Here is a 19848-nt window from a genome sequence, read left to right on the forward strand (position 1 = left end):
TCTGTTTGTCTCTACGATGACTGTTCTATCATTTTATTTTGAATCCACTGTTTGAAAGTAGGAATGTGTAATACTACAGAGGTGGAGATAGAAACTATGCATGATGTAAGCTTGAATGATTCTGAGTTGAGAATTTACTCTGAAATGACATGCATGTAACGAGTCTGTGTGTAGTGAGCTAACTGAAGAAGTAAAGTTCTTTGAATGAATTTCCACCTAGAATAAATGTTCATTACAGAGAGCAATAAATATGTGCTAATTTAATGCTTAAATGTATTACTAAAATTCAACAATATTAATAGCAGTTGTTCTAGAAGAGCAGTGCTCAAACTTTTTAGTCTCAGGACTTCATTGCACTCTTACAAATTTTTGAGCTCTTTGCCCCTTTTTTTTTTTTTTTTTTTTTGGTCTTGCCAAAGGGCATGCAGGATCTAGGTTCCCCAACCAGGGATAGAACTCAGGATCCTTACAGTGGGAGCATGGGGGTTTTAACCACTGGACTGCCAGGGAAGTCCAGTGTTTTGTTTATGTGAATTATATCTATTGACATTGACCTTGTTAGAAATGAAAACTGAAAAAAAGTGTAATTATTTTATTTTATTTTTTAAAACCAACAAATATAAACTGCATTTATTGTGTCAAAATTAAGAATGGCTCAGGCTCCATAATGGGAATTGGATGTAAAATGTGCTGAGTCTCAGCTTCTGGAAGAGTTGATTTTGAACTCAGTCACCCTTTGAAAGAAGACATACCAGCCCGCATCATTTCATCAACCAGGAGAATGTTGGTGGCAATCACAGTGCAAGAGTGAAGAAGTTGTTTTTTTATACAATAATTATCCCACACTCCTGCATTTGCTGCTACCATTGGCTCACCTGTATTCAGGTGTATGCCAACTGGTTGTTTTGAACCTGAATGCTCAGCCTGGACTTTTACTAGTGTTTCCTGCAGGTCATAACCAGAATTCTGAGCAAGAACCTTAGGGATAATGAGTAAAGCATCAGCAAAAGCTTGGACTCCAAGACGAGCTCTTCCTTGTATCGTGTGCTTGTATGTAACTAGAGCTTCAGCTATTGCCACTTCAACAGCACCTGCTCCCGGAACAACACAACCATCTTCAATGGCATTTTTGATGGCACGAAGTCCGTCCCTTACAGCATCCTTGATTTGTGTGAGAGTATGCTTATTTGGTCCCTTAACCAAGGTGACAGAGCTAGGGTTAATGCAGTCCTCAATAAAAGTGTACTTTTCCTCACCTAATGTGACTCATATACAAGACCAGCATGTCCCAAGCAATCTACACTGAGGTCTTCAACAGAATTCACAGCCACTCCACCACAAGCAAGAGAGAGTCTTTCCATGTTTCTTCTTTTTGCTCGACAAAGAGCTAAAATGCCATGTTTTGCAAGAGTGTCTAAGGAAAATGGATCAATTCCCTTTTTATTAATGACAACAAATCCTTTATTGGACTGAGTACAGACTTTGTCTTTCAAGTCTATTATTTTTTATACTCTGTCTTCAATAAATTTTCTTTCAGCTTTTACCAATTTCTCTTTCTCTTCTGCAGTCTTATAAAAGAAACCAGAGCTCACCTCAGTTTTTTCATATTCTAGTGATACATTACAGGTAAGGATAAATGCATATCTACTTGTTTCTTCACATGTGGATGATGGGCACCATGATCTAGAACTAACCCTTTGATCAACTTTGTATCCATTTCCGATTTATGCTTCATCTCCATGACTTCTACCATGAAGAGATCAATAGGATAATTCGGTCTCCTGATTGCCAAAACAGAATCCACCACAGCCTCTGTTAACACACCAGCCAGTTGAGGGTGAACCTTAGTTTGTAGAGATGTTCTAGCCACATCTAAAAGGATTTCTCTCTTCATCTCTTTTTTAATTTTAACTTGTTCCAAAACTTCAAGTGCCTTTATTTTTGCAATTTCAAAGCCTTCAGCTATTATTCTAGGGTGCAGGCCCTCAGAAATGTAAAGATCAGCTTGTTTTGGTAACTCTCCAATGATTAGAACATTTGAAGTAGGACCGTCTCCTGTAATGTCATCCTGGGCTGTTGCTACTTTTGCTATCAAGGAAGCTGTTGGGTGTTGAATTTGCACCTCACGGAGCAGCACATTGCCATCTTTGGTGAGTTTGACATCTCCTGCCCCAGAAACAAGCATTTTCATGGTGCCCTTGGGACCCAAGTTGGTTCGCAACACATCTTGCAGCCCTCAGGTGGTGCATATATAAATATGTGCTGGGCCCGTGCCACCTCAGCCTTGGAGTTTATGGCCTTCATCACAGCCATGAACAGAATGTCGGAGAAGCAACCCTGCAGGCAAAAGTCACCTCAAAAGTGTAATTATTTTAAAAGCAAATTTCCATCTTAAATTATATAATAAATCCACTGTATATTAAAATACATAGTAGCATCCATAAAAAATAATTTCCCAAAATAAAGGAAAATTTAATATAAGAATGATATCATTTTACATTTATGTAACTGGAGTCTCATAGATGCTTCTGCATCCAGTCTATTGCAATATGTTGTTTTCTTTAATGTGTATGAAACAAATCTAGCTTTTTACAAGTGTGTAGTTGGAGAAGGTATTTTAATAGCCTCTTTATTTTATTTAATAATAAAAATAATGTAGGTACTCTTCTTTAATATTCCACCAAAACTTGACAAAGGAAGTAGTTTATTTTTTTTTTCTTTTAGGAAGTAGTTTCTTACACATTAATTTTATGTTTCCTGAAATCACATAATTGAACTTTGCATACTGTTATATTAAAATCTGTTGGTCTTTCTTACATTCTGAGTGAATCTTTTTACATGTGTATGGCTTTGTAGCGTTATGCACTGGTGATTTGGAAGATATTGCTTACTTCTTGGAGTTAATGCAGCTTTTCTAAATGTTGACACATTTAGTTTTTGTTTGTTTGTTTTTTGTTTTGACACATTTGGTTTTACAATAGCAAAAATATCACGTTTGTTAATATCACCACTGATCTCATCGGAAGAGTTTGTAAGCTCACAGAAGCTTTCAAGCTTAGAGTGTTTCCGGCATTTGATTTGGTTTGAAAGCTCACATCTTAGGAGCAGATATTTAAGTTGTTTTCCTTGAAATGCCAGACTCACTTGGTTCATTTTCAAGAAAAATGCCTGCTGAATCACCAGGTCTGATTAACTATAGTCTTTCAGTTGTCTTCTCAAGTCAAAATGGTGTTTTCATTTAAAAGTGGATAAATCAGCTCACAATTCAAATAAGCACCATTGAGACAACAGAAATGCTTTGTTTTCCATTTCATTACAGAAAAAAGATGAGTGCTCAAGGGTCAAGATTTAGTAAAATGTTTACTGTTTCACTAGGGCTATTGTTCAGTGAGGCTAGGTTTTTTTTTTTATTGCTGTTAATTGCGTTTAGTGGTGAAGAATACAATGTTCCAGTGCAGTCTGTGACACTGCCCTGACTGGTGCTGAGGAGTGAGCAGTTTTACTCACCCTTACTTCTGGATCATCAGTGTACATAATTAACACAGTGAGAAGGCAAATAATGTTTTATACTATTATGACAATTGTTTACCCCATAGACTCTCTGAAAGGATCTTCGGTTACTTGAGATCTGTGGACACTAACAAAATTTGTTTGTTTGTTTTTCTAGATGAGTATTTTATTTTGACATTGTTTGGAATTTCTAGTACATGGTAATGAAGTGTAGACTGACTTTCAGTCAGTTTAATTGTTGCTTTTACATTCTCTACAAACAGTACACCATTTTATTGCCTATACCCAGGGCAGACTTGCCCACTGCCCTGCCCAAGGTATACCACTGGATGTATGTATGTGTATATATGTATATATATGGAGGAAATGGCAATCCACTCTGGTATTCTTGCCTGGAGAATCTCATGGACAGAGGAGCTTGGTGACTGCAGTCCATGGGCTCGCAAAAAGTCAGACACAACTGAAGCGACTGAGCATGCATATACCCCCCTCCTTCCCCCTACACATACATTTGTGTCTATGTCTATATGGTATGTATTATATATGCTTTTTTTTAAAAAGAATTGAGTTCTTCATTAGATGTATTTATTGCAAATATTTTCTCCCAGTCAGTGTTTTTGTCTTTTCCTTCCCTTAATGGTATTTTTTTTTATTGGTGTCTTTTGATTAACAGAAATTTAAAAAATAGATTTGCAATTTAGAATGGCTTTAGATTTACAGAAAACTTGTAGATTTGGTACAGAGATTTCCTATATATCTCTCACCCAGTTTTCCCCAGCATTAACATCTTAACTTTCCATGGTGCATTTGTCACAACTAGCAAACCAACATTGATACATTACAATTAGAATCATTTAAATTTCAATCATTTTCCACTGATGTCTTTTACTCTGTTTCAGAATTCCATTCAGGATACCTGATTGCATTTAGTCATCTTGTCTCCTGGTACCCTCTGTTCTGTGACAGTTTCTTAGCCTTTCTATGTTTTGGATGACTGACAATTTTGAGGAATACTAATCAGATGTTTTGTAGAATGTCTTTCAATTTCTCTCTGTCTGATGTTTTTCTCATAGATTGGAGTTATAGGTTTGGTGAGGAATGTCACAAAGGTGAAATGCTCTTCTCATCACATCATACCAGGGTTATATGATGGCAACATGGTATATCACTGGATGAGGTAATATTTGCCAGGTTGAAATTGCTTAACTTGATAGTGTATTTATCCTTTTGTGATAAGTTAAATTCTTGCTTTATATATTTCACAATATTATGCATATAATATTGAAATATTATATCTTCCTAATTAATTGAAACTTCTGCTATTACACAGTAACTATTTCTAGCAATCTTTAAAAAATGTATATGTTTGCTGTTAATGTTGGTATACTGGTTTTTATTAGGGTTAGTGTCTTTTCCCTTAGTATATCCATCCATGTTGTCACAAATGGCAAGATTTCCTTTAATCCGTTCATTGATTGATGGATCCCTGGACTGTTTCCATATCTTTTCATTCTTTTTATTCTTTTTTTTTTAAGGTTTTCAAATTGAGGTATAATTGACATAAAATATTATGTTAGTTTCAGGTGTATAACATGATGTTATATTTTTATGTGTTGCAAAATGAGTGCCACAATAAGTCTGGTGAATATTTGTTAACATACATGGTTACAGTTTGGTTTTTTTCTTTTTGTTTTACCCTGCTGGCTCCTCATTGTTTCCCATGGGGCTTTCTCTAGCTGTGGTGAGCAGAGGCTGCTCTTTGTTGCAGTATGTGGGCTTCTCAGTTGCGGTGGCTTCTTCTGTTGCAGAGCACGGGCTCTAGATGCATGGGCTTCTGTATCTGTGGCTCATGGGCTTAGTCGCCCTATGATATGTTGAATCTTCCCAGACCAGGGATCAACCCCCTGCATTGGTAGGTGGATTCTCAACCACTGAACCCCCAGCGAAGTCTTGGTTATAGTTTTTTTTCCTGTGATGAGAACTTTTAAGATTTATTCTGTTAGCAACTTTCAAATATACAACACAATATTATTAACTTACTCACTATTCTGTAAATATACGGCAGGCATGACTTCCAAACATCCCTATGACTTACTTATTTTATAACTGAAAGTTTGTACCTTTTGACCCCCTTCACTCATTTTGCCCACCCTCCCTAACCACCACCTCTGGCAGCCACAAATCTTTTCTCTATAAGTTTGGTGAGTTTTAAATGTTTTTTTTTAAATTATTTTTTAAAATTTCAATTTCACATACAAATGAGATCATACAATATTTGTCTTTCTCTGTCTGACTTATTTCACTTAGCATAATACCCTCATTCATGTTGTTACAAATGGCAAGAATTTCTCTATCCATTCATCCATTGATGGATCCCTGGATTGTTTCCATATCTTGGCTTTGTAAATAATGCTGTAATGAATATGAGAGTGCATATATCTTTTCTAGTTAATATTTTCATTTTCTTTGAATAAATACTGAGAGGTTGGATCATGTGGATCCATATCCTAGTTATTTAAAGAATTTTGAGGAACCTCCATTCTGTTTTCTATAGTGGCTGCACCAATTTACATCCCCACCAACCATGTACAAGGGTTCCCTTTTCTCTATATCCTTGCCAACAATTGTTATTTCTTTTTTAGACGCAAATTCTTTAAATTTAGTGAAGTCTAATTTGATAGTCTTTTATAATTTGTGATTTTTATTCTTATTCTAAGATTACATTCCCAGCATAAGTTCCACTTGGTTGTAACGTGTATGTGTGTACTCAGTTGTGTCCAACTCTTTGTGATCACATGGATTGTAGCCTGCCAGGCTTCTCTGTCTTTGGGATGCACCAGGCAAGAATACTAGAGCAGGTTGCCATTCCTTCGCCAGGGGATCTTCGCAACTGAGATCAAACCTAAGTCTCCTGTACCTCCTGCGCCAGCAGGTGAATTCTTTCCTATTGAGCCGTCTGGGAAGGCTTTTTGTCATAACATATTATCGTTTTTACATAAAGGAGAAAAACCCATATAATCACCTCAGCAGAGGCAGAAAAAATTTTATGTAAAATTTAACAATTAAACGCTCAGTAATCTAGTAATAGAAGGAAACTCCAAGGTTATGCTAATCTTATAAAATGAGTTGGAAAATATTCCTCTTCTCTAGTCTCTGAGCGAGTTTTTTGTTTGTTAAGATTGGTTTTATTTTTTCCTTAAGTTTTCAGCAGAGTTTACTGCAAGCTGTCTTGAATTGAAATTTTCTTTGTGGGAACGTTTTTGCTTAAAGATGTGTGTCATTGATCTTTAATTTCGTTCAGACTTTCTATTTCCTTTTTAAAAATTTTTGTTTATCTTATTGAAGGATAGTTGATTTACGATGTTGTACTAATCTGCTGTAAAAAAAGTGACTCAGTTATACACATGTAAACATTCTTTTTTTATATTTTTTGCATTATTGTTTATCACAGGATTATTGAATACAGTTCCCTGTGCTGTACAGTAAGACCCTGTTGTTCATTCATCCTATATGTAAACATCTGCTAATCCCAAACTCCCAGTCCATCCCTCTTCCACCCACTCCCCCTTGGCAACCACAGGGCTGTTCTCTGTGTCTGTAAGTCTGTTTATGTTTTGTAGATAGGTTCATTTGTGCTATATTCTAGATTCCATGTATTATGATTCAGAAGGATTACATTGTGTATCTGTACCGCATCTTCATCACGTAATATGATTCAGGAGGATTACCTTGTGCATCTGCACCACATCTTCATCACGTAATATGATTCAGGAGGATTACATTGTGTATCTGCTCCACATCTTCATGCATTTATCTGTCAGTGGACATCTAGGTTGTCTCCGGGTCTTGGCTGTTGTGAATAGGGCTGCTATACACATAGAGGTGCATGTATCTTTTTGAATTAGAGTTTTCTCCAGGTGTATGCCATCCTGGGAATTTTATTTTATTTTTTTTGGGGGGGTGCTATTTTAAAAGGTATTTTTTACATTCCTTTTCTGATATTTCATTATTAGTGTAAAGAAATGCAATTGATTTTTGAATGTTAATCTTGTATCCTGCTACTTTGTTGAGTTCATTTATTAGCTCTAGTAGTTTTTGTGTGGAGCCCTCAGGGTTTCCTATATTTAGTCATGCCATCTGCATATAGTAACAATTTCATGTATTAGATTTGGTAAGTTGTCTTTTTCAAGGAATTTGTCCATTTCATCTGTATTTTTACAACTTTATTGAGATTATAATTAATATGCCATAAACTTTGCTATTTAAAGTGTACAATTTTTAAACTATCTTCTCAAAGTTGTGCAACTATCACTACAGTCTAATTTTAGAACATTTCCATCACTCCAAATAGAAATTTCATGCCTATTTGTAATCACTCTCATTTCCATCACCAGGCCCAGGTAACCACTATTTACTTTATGCCTCCAAAGGTTTGCCTTTTCAAAATATTTCATATAAATGGAATCAAATAATAAGTGATGTTTTATATATTACTTCTTTCACTTAGCATAGTATTTTTAAGGTTCATCTATATTGTAGCATGTATCAGTACTTTGTTCCTTTTTTTCCCTTTTAAAAATGCATTTTTATTTTAAAGTATAATTAACCTACAGAAAAATGCACATGTTTTGGACACAGTAAAAAGTTTTTAAGTGAATACTTCCTTGAAACCACTAGACACATGAAGAAATAGAACATTACTAGGATCCTACAAGCTCCCTTGATGTACCATTTCCAAATTTAGCCCTTCTTTACAAGAAACTAATATCCTTAATAATACCATGGATTAGTTTAGCCAGTTTCTGAACATAATAAAGATGAAAACATATAGAAATGCTTTATTTTGTATCTGCTCTTAACCATTTATTTTTCTGTTTTTTAACCACTAAAAATTTGAAGCAGAGTTAACTTTAAATGTTGCCTTAGTTTCAAGTGCGCAGCAGAGTGATTCAGTTACATACATATATGTGTATACACTCTGAGATTCTTTTCTATTACAAATTGCTGTTGTTCGGTTGCTAAGTTGTATTCAACTCTTTGAAACCCCGTGAACTGCTGCATGCCAGGCTTCCTTGCCCTTCACTATCTCCCGGAGTTTGCTCAAACTCAGGTCCATTGAATCAGTGATGCTATCTACCCATCTTATCCTCTGTCTCCCCCATCACCTCTTGCCCTCAGTCTTTCTCAGCATCATGGTTTTTTTCAGTGAATCAGCATTTCGCATCAGGTGGCCAAAGTATTGGAGCTTCAGTTTCAACATCAGTCCTTCCAGTGAATATTCAGTGTTGATTTCTTTTAGGATTGACTGGTTTGATCTCCTTGCTGTCCAAGGGACTCAAGAATCTTCTCAAGCACCATAACCTGTTACAACATATTGAATATAGTTGCTTGGTTCCTTGTGCTATACAGTTGGTCTTGTTTATTTCATATACAGTAACGTCAGTTTCAGTTCAGTTCTGTCGCTCAGTCGTGTCTAACTCTGTGCGACCCCATGAACTGCAGCACGCCACACCTCCCTGACCATCGCCAACTCCTGGAGTTTACTCAAACTCATGTCCATTGAGTAGGTGATGGCATCCAACCATCTCATCCTCTGTCGTCCCCTTCTCCTCCTGCCTTTGATATTTCCCAGCATCAGGATCTTTTGAGATGAGTCAGTTCTTCGCATCAGGTGGTAAAGTATTGGAGTTTCAGCTTCAGCATCAGTCCTTCCAATGAATATTCAGGACTGATTTCCTTTAGGACTGACTGGTTGGATCTCTTTACAGTCCAAGGGACTCTCAAGTGTCTTCTCCAACACCAAAATTCAAAAGCATCGATTCTTAAGCTTTCTTTATAGTCCAACTCTCACAACCATACATGACTACTGGAAAAAAAAAATAGCTTTGATTAGACGGACCGTTGTCAGCAAAGTAATATCTCTGCTTTTTAATATGCTATCAAGGTTGGTCATAATTTTTCTTCCAAGGAGCAAGGGTCTCTTAGTTTCATGGCTTCAGTCGTCATCTGCAGTAATTTTGGAGCCCCCCAAAATAAAGTCTGACACTGTTTCCACTGTTTTCCCATCTATTTGCCATGAAGTGATGGGACCAGATGCCATGATCTTAGTTTTCTGAATGTTGAGTTCTAAGCCAACGTTTTCACTCTCCTCTTTCACTTTCATCAAGAGGCTCTTTAGTTCCTCTTCACTTTGTGCCATAAGAGTGGTGCCATCTGCATATCTGAGGTTATTGGTATTTCTCCCTGCAATCTTGATTTCAGCTTGTGCTTCATCCAGCACAGAGTTTCTTGTGATGTACTCTGCATATAAGTTAAATAAGCAGGATGACAATATACAGCCTTGACGTACTCCTATTCCTATTTGGAACCAGTCTGTTTTTCCATGTCCAGTTCTAACTGTTGCTTCCTGACCTGCATACAGATTTTTTAGGAGGCAGGTGAGGGGGTCTGGTATTCTCATCTCTTTAATAATTTTCCACAGTTTGTTGTGGTCCACACAGTTGAAGGCTTTGGCATAGTCAATAAAGCAAAAGTAGATGCTTTCTGGAACTCTCTTGCTTTTTTGATGAGCCGGCAGATGTTGGCAATTTGATCTCTGGTTCCTCTGCCTTTTCTAAAACCAGCTTGAACATCTGGAAGTTCATGATTCATGTACGGTTGAAGCCTGGCTTGGAGAATTTTGAACACTACTTTACTAGCATGTGAGATGAGTGCAATTGTGCGGTAGTTTGAGCATTCTTTGGCATTGCCTTTCTTAAGGATTGGAATGAAAACTGACCTATTCCAGTCCTGTGGCCACTGCTGAGTTTTCCAGATTTGCTGGCATATTGAGTGTAGCTCTTTAACAGCATCATCTTTCAGGATTTGAAATAGCTTAACTGGAATTCTATCACCTTTTCTAGCTTTGTTCGTAGTGATGCTTCCTAAGGCCCACTTGACTTTGCATTCCAGGATGTCTGTCTAGGTGAGTGATCACACCATCATGATTATCTGGGTCATGAAGATCGATTTTGTATAGTTCTTTTGTGTATTCTTGCCACCTCTTCTTATTATCTTCTGCTTCTGTTAGGTCCATACCATTTCTGTCCTTTATTCTGTCCATCTTTGCAAGAAATGTTCCCTTGGTATCTCTAATTTTCTTGAAGAGATCTCTAGTCTTTCCCATTCTATTGTTTTCCTCTATTTCTTTGCATTGATCACTGAGGAAGGCTTTCTTATCTTTCCTTGCTATTCTTTGGAACTCTGCATTCAAATGGGAATATCTTTTCTTTTCCCCTTTGCCTTTCACTTTTCTTCTTTTCACAGCTATTTGTAAGGCCTCTTCAAACAGCCATTTTGCCCTTTTGCATTTCTTTTCCTTGGATATTGTCTTGATCACCGCCTCCTGTACAACGTCACAAACTTCTGTCCATAGTTCTTCAGGTACTCTGTCTATCAGATCTAATCCCTTGAATCTATTTCTCACCTCCACTGTATAATTGTAAGGCATTTGATTTAGGTCATACCTGAATGGTCTAGTGGTTATCCCTACTTTCTTCAATTTAAGTCTGAATTTGGCAATAAGGGGTTCATGATCTGAGCCACAGTCAGCTCCAGGTCTTCTTTTTGCTGACTGTATAGAACTTCTCCATCTTTGGCTGCAATGAATATAATCAATCTGATTTCGGTGTTGATCATCTAGTGATGTCCATGTGTAGAGTCTTCTCTTGTGTTGTTGGAAGAGGGTGTTTGCTATGACCAGTGTGTTCTCTTGGCAAAACTCTATTAGCCTTTGCACTGCTTCATTCCATACTCTAAGGCCAAATTTGCCTGTTACTGCAGGTGTTTCTTGACTTCCTACTTTTGCGTTTCAGTCCCCTATAATGAAAAGGATGTCTTTTTTGGGTGTTCATTCTAAAAGGTCTTGTAGGTCTTGATAGAACCATTCAACTTCAGCTTCTTCAGTGTTACTGGTTGGGGCATAGGCTTGGATTACCATGATATTGAATGGTCTGTCTTGGAAATGAACAGAGATCTGTGGAAAATTCTGAAAGAGATGGGAATACAAGACCATCTGACCCACCTCTTGAGAAACCTTTATGCAGGTCAGGAAGCAACAGTTAGAACTGGACATGGAACAACAGACTGGTTCCAAATAGGAAAAGGAGTACATCAAGGCTGTATATTGTCACCCTGCTTATTTAACTTCTATGCAGAGTACATCATGAGAAACGCTGGGCTGGATGAAGCACAAGCTGGAATCACGATTGCCGGGAGAAATATCAATAACCTCAGATATGCAGATGACACTACCCTTATGGCAGAAAGTGAAAAGGAACTAAAGAGCCTCTTGATGAAAGTGAAAGAGGAGAGTGAAAAAGTTGGCTTAAAGCTGAACATTCAGGAAACTAAGATCATGGCATCTGGTCCCATCAGTTCAGGGAAATAGATGGGGAAACAGTGGAAGCAGTGTCAGACTTTATTTTGGGGGGCTCCAAAATCACTGCAGATGGAGATTGCAGCCATGAAATTAAAAGATGCTTACTCCTTGGAAGGAAAGTTATGACCAACCTAGATAGCATATTAAAAAGCAGAGACATTACTTTGCCAACAAAGGTCCGTCTGGTCAAGGCTATGGTTTTTCCAGTGGTCATGTATGTATGTGAGATTTGGACTGTGAAGAAAGCTGAGCACCGAAAAACTGATGCTTTTGAGCTGTGGTGTTGGAAAAGACTCTTGAGAGTCCCTTGGACTGCAAGGAGATCCAACCAGTCCATCCTAAAGGAGATCAGTCCTGGGTGTTCATTGGAAGGACTGATGCTGAAGCTGAAACTCCAATAGTTTGGCCACCTCACGCGAAGTGTTGATTCATTGGAAAAGACCCTGATGCTGGGAGGGTTTGGGGGCAGGAAGAGAAGGGGACAACAGAAGATGAGATGGCTGGATGGCATCACCAACTTGATGGACATGAGTTTGAGTAAACTCCAGGAGTTGGTGATGAACAGGGAGGCCTGGTGTGCTGCGAATCATGGGGTTGCAAAGAGTTGGACACGACTGAGCGACCGAACTGAACTGATTGGAGTTAAATTCACCCATTCCAGTCCATATTAGTTTACTGATTTCTAAAATGTTGACGTTCACTCTTGCCATCTCCTGTTTGACCACTTCCATTTGCCTTGATTCACGGACCTAACATTCCAGGTTCCTATGCAATATTGCTCTTTATAGCATCGGTCTTTACTTCCAGCTCCAGTCACATCCAAAACTGGGTGTTGTTTTTGCTATACAATTGGTCTTGTTTATTTTATGTATAGTAATGTCAGTTTAGTAATCCCAAATATCTAATTTATCAACTCTGTATTTTTAAAAAGATTTTACTCTTTACAGAAGTTTTAGTTTCACAACATAATTGAGAAGAAGATAGTTTACTCATACATCTCCTGCTCCCATACATGTATTGTCTCCCTGCATTGTCAGCGTTACTCACCAGAACGGTAATTTGGTGTATTGTACCATTGTAGTTTTGTGCATTGTACAATGTTACCAGGGATGGACCTACAATGACACATAATCACCCAGAGTTATCCATCGTTTATAGGTTCACTTTTGCTGCTGTATATTCTGTGGGTTTGGACACATATATACTGACAGATGGTTAGATAGCATCACTGACTTAATAGACATGAATTTGAGCAAACTCTGGGAGATAGTGGAGAATAGGGAACCCTGGCATGCTGCAGTCCAAGGGGTCGCAAAGAGTTGGATGTGACTTAGCAACTGAACAACAACAACATATTGACATATATCCATCATTATAAAATCACACAGAGAATTTTCACTGCCCTAAAAATATGCTTTTTCCTTTTTAATTGCTGAAGTTGTTTCATTATAGATATGCTACATTTTATTTATCCATTGACTAGCTGGTAGACAGATTGTTTTCACTTTTTGGCTGTTATGAATTTGTAGCTATGAACAAATTTAAGTACTAGTTTTTGCATGAAACATTAATTTCTCTTGTGTTGATACCTGGGAATGGAACTGCTGAGTCATATAGAAACTCTGTGTTTAATGTTTTGTGAAACTGTTTTCAAAATTGGCTGATATAAAAAAAAAAGTGGCTGATATCATTTTATATTGCTGCTAGCAATATATAATGGCTCTAATTTCTCAGCAATTTTGCCCAGACTTGTTATTTTGTTATTATTATTTTATTTTAGCAATGCTAACATTTATGAAATGGTATCTCATTGTGGTTTTGATTTGTGTTTCTATGATGACAAATGATGTTGAGCTTATTTTTTATGTTTATTGACTATGTGCATGTTCTTCTTTAGAGAAATGTCTGTTGAAATCTGTTCCCTGTTTTCTTTTTTTTTTTCATTTATTTTTATTAGTTGGAGGACGGAGGTTCATGACATTGTACAGGAGACAGGGATCAAGACCATCCCCATGGAAAAGAAATGCAAAAAGGCAAAATGGTTGTCTGAGGAGGCCTTACAAATAGCTGTGAAAAGAAGAGAAGTGAAAAGCAAAGGAGAAAAGGAAAGATATTCCCATTTGAATGCACAGTTCAAGAGAATAGCAAGGAGAGATAAGAAAGCCTTCCTCAGCGATCAGTGCAAAGAAATAGAGGAAAACAACAGAATGGGAAAGACTAGAGATCTCTTCAAGAAAATTAGAGACACCAAGGGAACATTTCATGCAAAGATGGGTTTGATAGAGGACAGAAATGGTATGGACCTAACAGAAGCAGAAGATATAAAGAAAAGGTGGCAAGAATACAAAGAAGAACTGTACAAAAAAGATCTTCATGACCCGGATAATCACGATGGTGTGATATCTCACCTAGAGCCAGACATCCTGGAATGTGAAGTCAAGTGGGCCTTAGAAAGCATCACTATGAACAAAGCTAATGGATGTGATGGAATTCCAGTTGAGCTATTTCAAATCCTGAAAGATGATGCTATGTAAGTGTTGCACTCAATGTGCCAGCAAATTTGGAAAACTCAGCAGTGGCCACAGGACTGGAAAAGGTCAGTTTTCATTCCAACCCCCAAGAAAGGCAATCCCAAAGAATGTTCAAACTACTGCACAATTGCACTCATCTCACACGCTAGTAAAGTAATGCTCAAAATTCTACAAGCCAGGCTTCAGCAATATGTGAACTTTGAACTTCCAGATGTTCAAGCTGGTTTTAGAAAAGGCAGAGGAACCAGAGATCAAATTGCCAACATCTGCTGGCTCATCAAAAAAGCAAGAGAGTTCCAGAAAACATCTATTTCTGCTTTATTGACTATGCCAAAGCCTTTGACTGTGTGGATCACAATAAACTGTGCATAATTCTGAAAGAGATGGGAACACCAGACCACCTGACCTGCCTCTTAAGAAACCTGTATGCAGGTCAGGAAGGAATAGTTAGAACTGGACATGGAACAACAGACTGGTTCCAAATAGGAAAAGGAGTACATCAAGGCTGTATATTGTCACCCTGCTTATTTAACTTCTATGCAGAGTACATCATGAGAAACGCTGGGCTGGATGAAGCATAAGCTGGAATCACGATTGCTGGGAGAAATATCAATAACCTCAGATAGGCAGATGACACCACGCTCATGGCAGAAAGTGAAGATGAACTAAAGAGCCTCTTGATGAAAGTGAAAGAGGAGAGTGAAAAAGTTGGCTTAAAGCTGAACATTCAGAAAACTAAGATCATGGCATCTGGTCCCATCACTTCATGGGAAATAGATGAGGAGACAGTGGAAGCAGTGTCAGACTTTATTTTCTTGGGCTCCAAGATCACTGCAGATGGTGATTGCAGCCATGAAATTAAAAGATGCTTACTCCTTGGAAGGAAAGTTATGACCAACCTAGATAGCATATTAAAAAGCAGAGACATTACTTTGCCAACAAAGGTCCGTCTGGTCAAGGCTATGGTTTTTCCAGTGGTCGTGTATGGATGTGAGAGTTGGACTGTGAAGAAAGCTGAGCACCAAGAAATTGATGCTTTTGAGCTGTGGTGTTGGAAAAGACTCTTGAGAGTCCCTTGGACTGCAAGGAGATCCAACCAGTCCATCCTAAAGGAGCTCAGTCCTGGGTGTTCATTGGAAGGACTGATGCTGAAGCTGAAACTCCAATAGTTTGGCCACCTCCTGTGAAGAGTTGACTCATTGGAAAAGACCCTGATGCTGGGAGGGATTGGGGGCAGGAGGAGAAGGGGACAACAGAAGATGAGATGGCTGGGTGGCATCACCAACTCGATGGACATGAGTTTGAGTAAACTCCAGGAGTTGGTGATGGACAGGGAGGCCTGGCGTGCTGCGATTCATGGGATTGCAAAGAGTTGGACACGACTGAGTGACTGAACTGAACTGAACTGAATTACTTTACATTATTGTAGTGGTTTTTGCCATACACTGACATGAATCAGCCATGGATTTACATGTTTTCCTCATCCTGAACCCCCCTCCCACCTCCCTCCCCATCCCATCCCTCTGGGTCATCCTAGTGCATCCAGCCTGGCCTGGTGATCTGTTTCACACTTGATAATGTACATATTTCGATGCTCTTCTCTCAGATCATCCCACCCTCGCCTTCTCCCATAGAATCCAAGAGTCTGTTCTATACATTTGTGTCTCTTTTTCTGTCTTGCATATAGGGTTATAGTTACCATCTTTCTAAATTCCATATATATGCGCCTGTTTTCTTTTTGTAATTTCTCAAGGTGAATTTGTTAGATCTCTTGGTTGCACATGACAGAAACCACTTGTGAAGCACAGAAACAACTGAACACAAACACTGGGTACTATAAAATACCCTGGAAATTCTCTATCCTCTGTTTACATCTCCTTCTCAGTTTCCTCATTCTTATCACTCATCAAGGTCTGGTCTTCCATTTTCAGACCAACTGGCAGAATACAGTTATTGCTAACTATTCTTAAGTTGCATCTCTTCATTTTAAAAGAGCAATCAAATGTTTCTTAGTCATAGTCTAATTTTTCCATGGAAAAGATTCTAATTTTCACAACTGGGATTATATACCCATCTCAAGACCAAATAAATAACTGTGGCCAAGAGAGTAGTAATCCAAATGATACCCATGTGAATCTGGGACATTTGTGGGCAACTATGACCTTCTAGCACACAGACCATTGAGCAAAGAATGTTTTTTCTTTTTTTTCATTTTTAAAGAATTGGAGGGGAAAAAAGCGAACAAAGAAGAATATGTGATTGGGACATATGTGGCCAGATCTAAAATATTCTCTGATCCTTGACAGAAAAATGTTGCACATCCTGATCTAGAGGGAGGGGAGAATTTTCTCCAAAAGAAGGATGAAATGAATTGGTCTGGCATTCTAAGAGAAGTGGCAGACCAACAGCTCTATAGAATATTAACAAATGACCCCATGTTCAATATGCTTGGGAAGCCAGATGAAAAATTTTAAAGGACTTCTGTATTGAAGGATTTCGCATAGTATTTGATACGCTAGAAAACACTGTGAATCTTCAAGAGGAGGAAAACAGTGTCTTCTGTTTCTCAAACTTATTTAATCATATTTCCTCCCACCTCCAAAGAAGTACCATTTCATGGAGCACACTTTGGGAAGGCTTTTATATATGAGCTCTCACATTTAACTAATATAGACTTTATTTCCAGTCTTCCTTGAAACTGAGTTCAAGAATGATTATATGCCAGGCTTGTGGTGCTATGTGTAATGGAGGCCCACGATGAATGAAACAGATTCTGTCTTTACGGAGTTTTTAGTCCAGTGAGGGAGATCAATTGAAAAAAAAACCCCAAACTTTAATAAGGATATGAAGAATGCTATAAAGCATAACATACTGTATCAAGAAACGCAGTGAAGGTATACCTCCTCAGCCTTGTGGGATAGCCACAGGGACCTCAAGGAATGCTTTCATGAAGCATGATGACTGAACCTTTAAAGTCAACCAGTAGGAGTTAACTAGGTGAAAAGGAAGAACAAAAGGTGAACTTCTGCCTAGAAGCCAATGGAGGAGTGGCATTGTGGATCATTCTGAGCATAATTGAGTAAGACTCAGTGATTGATGGATATAGGATATGAGAGAAGAGAGGAGACAGAAGATAACTCAAGATTATGAGATGGACAGCTTGGTGGGGACCCATAATTAATTCAGTTTGGAGTCTGTAAGTTTTTATTTGTCTTGCAGACTCTTCCACTGCAGGTGTCCTGCAAGGACCTGAAAGGCTCCAAGGAGTGATCTGGGCTGGAGATACGGATGAAAGGAGTCATTAACATACAGAAGGTAGTTGAAACTATTTGTTTATTTTTAAAATTAGGTTACTATTCTTCTCAATATTGAGTTGTAAGGTTTGTTTTCAGGATACAAGCCCCTTACCAGATAGAGTTTTGCAAATAGTTTCTTCCACTGTGTGAATTCTCTTTCATTTTCTTTAATGGTATTGTATGAAGCCCAGAACCATATTTCTGTGGTTTCTATATATCTGACTAATGCTGTTTCTATTATCTACTGTATAATTCTGTGTAATTTTGAAATTTAAGGAGGTTTTAGTTCCTTTAAACGTCACATGGCAAAATGCTTGCTATTGCCTCCTGGATTCTTGCTAAGAGCTATTATTTTTTTGCTCCTCTACTCTGTGTTTTGTGGACAGAAACTGTGGGAAGTAATTTTATATTAGAAAGAGTTTTATAGTCCACCTTAGCTTTTTGCTGGGACAGGAACAACTTTCAAGTCATAGCTGTTGGCATACAGATTATGCCCAAATGTGTGCGTCCAGTATTGACTGTTCATCAAAACCGGTTGGGTAGTCTCAAAAGTGCTCACTCCAAGGCCGCAGCCAAAACCAATTTAATCAGAACCTCTGAGGTGGGGAGAGGGGTAACCCGAGCATCAGTGACTTTGAAAGGTATTCAGATAAGTTCAATACTTAAAGTTGAGAATCACTGTGATTAGAGTCCCCTGCTCAACTTCATTTCATTGATTCATTAATTCAACAAATCTTATTTGAAAGCCGGCTATACCCTAGACACACTAGCAGTCAGGTGCTGGGTATTTAGTGATCAGTAAGGAAAATAATCTCTGCTCAAAATCTAGCCAGGAAAGATAGACACTGAACAAAACATTTTGTGAGTATTTAATTGCCGTTGTGACCTCAGTGTCTATAGGTATCTCCATTCAGATTCCCTCAAGTTAAATATGTCAAAGACTGAACTCTTAATCATTTCATCCTTCTATAGTTTTTAACGTGGTTAATGGCAATTTCAGTCATCTAAACCTTTGATGTTTGCCTTACTCCTTTAAGCTTCTCATCTAATCAATAAGTAGGCACCAGTTTCTGCCTACACGTAATGTCCTGTTACTACTCTTTCCTCTCAGAAACATTGTTACTGTTTCAGGCCAGATCCTCCTCACCTCTTGCCTAAATGACTGTAGTTATCTGTAACTGGTCCCTCATTCTGGATTGGTTCCCTTCCAATCCAGTCTCCATAATCCTGTCTGAAATGATTGTTCAAGAAGGCAAGTGTTTCATGGTCCCTCAAGATTTGTTAGATAAAATCCAAACCCTCCAGGATCTGCCAGTTTTTCTAGTTTTATCTCCAATATAACATCCACTCTCCTCCTTTGGGAAGTGTTTTGGTTATCTATTGCTACATAACAAATCATCTCAAAACTTAGTGGCATAAAACAACAACCATTTATGACCTAAGAGCTCTAGAACATCATTTCCACTGCATTTTATTGATTAGGTAAGTCAGGAAGGCCCATCCAGAGGAGGGGAATTAGACCCCACCTCTCACTAGGATGAGTAGGAAAGAATGTGTGTGTCTCTAATCTGCTACACCAAGTAGACCACATCTGTTGAACCATAGGTATGTATTTTTCTAACACTCTTCCATTTGCATCTTATGCAGTTCCTCAGCTTGGCAGATATATGCTCTTCTAGGCTTAAAGCTGGTGTCACAAAGCCTGTCTTGAGTAAGAGTGCAACTGGGTGCTGTTTTATCTGTGACTTAGCATTTACTAAATTCCCTAAAAAAGAATAAACCAAGCCCTGGCTGATGGGCTGGGAACCATCCAAGCAGAGTTGATCATTCTCTCTTCTGTGCTGTGACTGTATATTGTATCTATGCCTACATAATTTATATATAATTATATTTATGTAATTATAATTTTGCAATTATTTCTATATATGGTTGCTCGGCTACTAAACTGACCTCCTCATATTCTCTGACTTTATCTAAATTCTCTCAGCTGCAGGTGGCTAAAATTAGTATAAGGGAAAAGAAAACTGTGCGTGGGGGGAGGGCAGGATTTGTGGGCTCAAGATCATGAAAGTGATTTTTAAAAAGGGAGGGG

General features: G+C 38.1%; 1 pseudogene; it reads right to left on the reverse strand.

Annotated features, from left to right (window-relative positions):
• Positions 1 to 674: 674 nt before the first annotated feature.
• LOC122709422 lies at positions 675 to 2313 on the reverse strand (annotated as a pseudogene).
• Positions 2314 to 19848: the final 17535 nt, after the last annotated feature.

Source organism: Cervus elaphus, chromosome 15, assembly GCF_910594005.1.
Source record: "Cervus elaphus chromosome 15, mCerEla1.1, whole genome shotgun sequence".
In the NCBI taxonomy this organism is placed as follows: domain Eukaryota; kingdom Metazoa; phylum Chordata; class Mammalia; order Artiodactyla; family Cervidae; genus Cervus; species Cervus elaphus.